General features: G+C 38.9%; 1 long non-coding RNA gene across 1 annotated transcript; it reads right to left on the bottom strand.

Annotated features, from left to right (window-relative positions):
- Positions 1–2,108: 2,108 nt before the first annotated feature.
- Positions 2,109–3,849, bottom strand: LOC127647347 (uncharacterized). The gene is made up of 3 exons (XR_007971049.1): positions 3,569–3,849; positions 3,103–3,158; positions 2,109–2,927 (listed from the first exon to the last, which is right to left on the bottom strand). It is a non-coding gene; the product is annotated as an uncharacterized LOC127647347 (long non-coding RNA).
- Positions 3,850–4,442: the final 593 nt, after the last annotated feature.

The following is a 4,442-nucleotide window of genomic DNA, read 5'->3' as shown; positions in this document are numbered from 1 at the left end:
ATCTGTCCTGTTAAAAACAGCAGAGCAAAAATAACATTTGTTGGCATAACAAATAGACATGAAATTGACATACTAACGAAGCATAATGCTTACAAAATTTTACTTTGTCTCTCAGAGAAAGAGCTCAGGAAGACGTGGGATTCACTACGAACCCCGTACATACGTTAATAGAAACTTGCACCCTCAGGAAGGCTTCAGTGGAAGCGTAGCAGGAAGATGCTCGAGGAATCCTCCATTGAGGAGTCCGCAAACTTGATGTGCACCATTGGTAAAACCTTGGAAAAGTTAGCATCGCAGGTAAACACCAATTATGCCATCTCTGCCTATTGCAAAAACCTTGAGCACAGAATGCGGAAGTTGCCCCAACATTTACTGCCACATTTCCAGCACGAGGTTGACAACTGCAATTTCAAGTATTCAGTGGGCCACAACCATGCATTAGAAGCCTTTGATGGACAGTTTACACACCTGTTATGTTTTATGGCAAAACAAATTGAAACCAATGTGCATATTGTAAATTGTATTGTTAATATTGCATGCACAATTGTATTTTATATAATATTTCCTGCACAATAATATTTTGTATTTTAAGTATCTACTTATATACACTCACCTAAAGGATTATTAGGAACACCATACTAATACTGTGTTTGACCCCCTTTCGCCTTCAGAACTGCCTTAATTCTACGTGGCATTGATTCAACAAGGTGCTGAAAGCATTCTTTAGAAATGTTGGCCCATATTGATAGGATAGCATCTTGCAGTTGATGGAGATTTGTGGGATGCACATCCAGGGCACGAAGCTCCCGTTCCACCACATCCCAAAGATGCTCTATTGGGTTGAGATCTGGTGACTGTGGGGGCCATTTTAGTACAGTGAACTCATTGTCATGTTCAAGAAACCAATTTGAAATGATTCGAGCTTTGTGACATGGTGCATTATCCTGCTGGAAGTAGCCATCAGAGGATGGGTACATGGTGGCCATAAAGGGATGGACATGGTCAGAAACAATGCTCAGGTAGGCCGTGGCATTTAAACGATGCCCAATTGGCACTAAGGGGCCTAAAGTGTGCCAAGAAAACATCCCCCACACCATTACACCACCACCAGCCTGCACAGAGGTAACAAGGCACGATGGATCCATGTTCTCATTCTTTTTACGCCAAATTCTGACTCTACCATCTGAATGTCTCAACAGAAATCGAGACTCATCAGACCAGGCAACATTTTTCCAGTCTTCAACTGTCCAATTTTGGTGAGCTCTTGCAAATTGTAGCCTCTATTTCCTATTTGTAGTGGAGATGAGTGGTACCCGGTGGGGTCTTCTGCTGTTGTAGCCCATCCGCCTCAAGGTTGTGCGTGTTGTGGCTTCACAAATGCTTTGCTGCATACCTCGGTTGTAACGAGTGGTTATTTCAGGCAAAGTTGCTCTTCTATCAGCTTGAATCAGTCGGCCCATTCTCCTCTGACCTCTAGCATCAACAAGGCATTTTCGCCCACAGGATACTGGATGTTTTTCCCTTTTCACACCATTCTTTGTAAACCCTAGAAATGGTTGTGCGTGAAAATCCCAGTAACTGAGCAGATTGTGAAATACTCAGACCGGCCCATCTGGCACCAACAACCATGCCACGCTCAAAATTGCTTAAATCACCTTTCTTTCCCATTCTGACATTCAGTTTGGAGTTCAGGAGATTGTCTTGACCAGGACCACACCCCTAAATGCATTGAAGCAACTGCCATGTGATTGGTTGATTAGATAATTGCATTAATGAGAAATTGAACAGGTGTTCCTAATAATCCTTTAGGTGAGTGTATATATATATATATATATATATATATATATATATATATATATATATATATATATATATATATATATATATCTTTGCTTATAAGAATTGTATTGCCCATTGTACAGCACGTTAGTAAATAGAACGCTTAGACTTTGTGTAAAGGAGACTTGAACTCGCATGTCTTTTTCAAAAAGGATCCCAAAACAGTGTGATGGAAAATTCAAAAATATATTTTGTAATTTCAGACCATAGTCATAAAACTGAAACCATGGCCAAGTACTGGAAACAAACAAGTTTATCAGTGTACTATATTCACACTTTTCCTGTATTTTGCATACATGCTATATTTTGCCCCACTGAAAGGGCACTGCACCAATGTCTGAATTAAAGTACTGGCATAGTTTATCCCTGAGCTGTTTGGCTTGTGTTGTACTGTTGGTTGTGTGTGTGGCAGGGAGGCCTGCTGTAGGTCATGGTCTTGTCTCCATCTTCCTGGGACAGTGCCATAATCAGGTCATTCCTGGTTGATTCCCGCCAGTTCACATAACTCTGTACGCAGAAAATTGTGCAGAACACAGCAAGCCTAAACAATATCCTCCATTTTGGCAGTGTTTTGAATATTAATGGTGGTTAGAAAGACTCGAAAACGGTTTGCTAGGAGGCCAAATGCATTTTCTACCAACCTCTGAGCTTGCGAAAGCCTGTAATTGAAGATGCGTTGCTCTACAGATAGCCTGCAGTTTGGATATGGCTTCATGAGGTACTCATTCAAGGGAAATGCCACATCTGCCACAACGCAATAAGGAGCCAGCAGGTCAGATTCAGGAAGTGGTGTAGGGGCAGGGATGTTCAATGTTTTGTTCTCCAGGGCATCCTGCAGTGAGCATCCACCAAACACTCCACCATCTGAAATCCACCCATTGCAACCCACATCTACATGCAGGAATCTGTAATTGCTGTCGACTAGTGCTATTAGAACTATGGAAAATGTATGCTTGTAGTTGTAGAATGTTGATCCAGTTCCTGGTGGTAGCAAATGTTGACGTGTTTCACGTCAGGCAGTTTGGAAAGTTCCACTGAGCCTGGAACCCATTGGCTACTTGCTGCCACTCTTCCACTGTGACTGGGCACTGAAAAACAAGAAAATTTAATTTAAAACGAAAACTAGTTTCATATGTCAGACCCTTGATAAGTCATAGTCATTTGGCCATGTTTCACTGTCCAAATGCATAAAAATTACACTATAAACTTCAAAGTATATAAAAAAAATAAATGCATATGGTTAGGGTATTTCTCTTCTAAGACCTGGTAGTTTGCCACTTCCACTCTGAACTGGTAAGAAAGGCTCTTGAAGCTTTCTCCTGTAAATATTATAAGCACAAAACTCCATTATCAATACTGCAGGGTTCCTAATTTTCTACACCTTTTCCAGAGTCAAATCAAACACTTTTCATGCATTTTCAAGCACCTTACAACTGTAGTAAATTACATATCAATATTCATACAATATACACAGTATACTGATTATTGCAATTCTTCATTACATTCAATTTAATTATTGTTATTCATTTTGAATGCTATTGTGCTATAAACAACCAGAATTATGTTTGCATTTGTTTAAGTAGACTTGTCATCCTATAAAAACAGAATTTCAAGCAAGTTCAAGCACTTTTTTCCAAATCTTAGCACTTTTCAAAGCTTAAAAAGCCCAATATACACAACTGAAAAGGTGTTGCAAAGATAAACAAAGATAAACCTTTAGCTTCCCTACCTGTTGTCAAGAAACATAGTGTAATCATCAGACGTTCCCTTACGGAATGCAATCCTGGTAGTTCATGTTTTGCCTCTGGATGATTGGACTGATAAGTTCCTTCAGCATGTAGAACTGAACAGGAAAAAGCAGAGCGAAATTGTTAAAATCTGAGGTTTCATTTAACTCCAGCTCTGGACACACATTCAGGAAAGCCCCTTGAGCCTGTCTCTGGAGTATCCACGATTTCAACAATTTAGTGTGGTTTGTCTGTATTTTTCATGTCCGCTTCTTCTTTTCTTCTTTCACAAGCAAAAAACCACCAGTATCCTATGGCTCTACATTATAAAGAGGCGAACCACGGAAGTAGCGAGACTCTAAAAATCTTTGGGATGGAACATGTTAAAATATCACCAAGAGGGGGAGATAGACTCAAAATACTTTTACAAAGAGAATCCTTTTGGATTTATACTTTAAAAGCTAATCAATACCCTGGTCTAAACTTGGAATTGGATTTTTCTCCTTTCTTGTAACTGACTATATGCACATGTCAATGCTTTGCTATATGTATCTATCTATATTGATATTTCAAATTGTATCTTGATGTGGAAAGTGGTAAAATATAGAAAGTGTGAAATTATTCATCATTTGAGACTGCACATATTTTAGAGCATGAAATGAAATATAATATGTTTTACAATATAATCTTTTTTGTAACTTGTCTTATATAAAGTAACCTCTTGCTATATGTATTTATTTATATTGCTATTTTAAACTATCCTGATGTGAAAATGTGACTTGTCTTATCTAAAGTAACTTGTTGTAATTGCTCTCTATCAGGTGATATGTGCAGATGAGCACCTGTGCTTCAAGGTCATGTGACCACATGCAGATA

Source organism: Xyrauchen texanus, chromosome 1 (assembly GCF_025860055.1).
Source record: "Xyrauchen texanus isolate HMW12.3.18 chromosome 1, RBS_HiC_50CHRs, whole genome shotgun sequence".
Classification (NCBI taxonomy): Eukaryota; Metazoa; Chordata; class Actinopteri; order Cypriniformes; family Catostomidae; genus Xyrauchen; species Xyrauchen texanus.
Note: the sequence above shows the minus strand (reverse complement) of the source record. Positions and strands in the feature narration are given on the sequence as shown.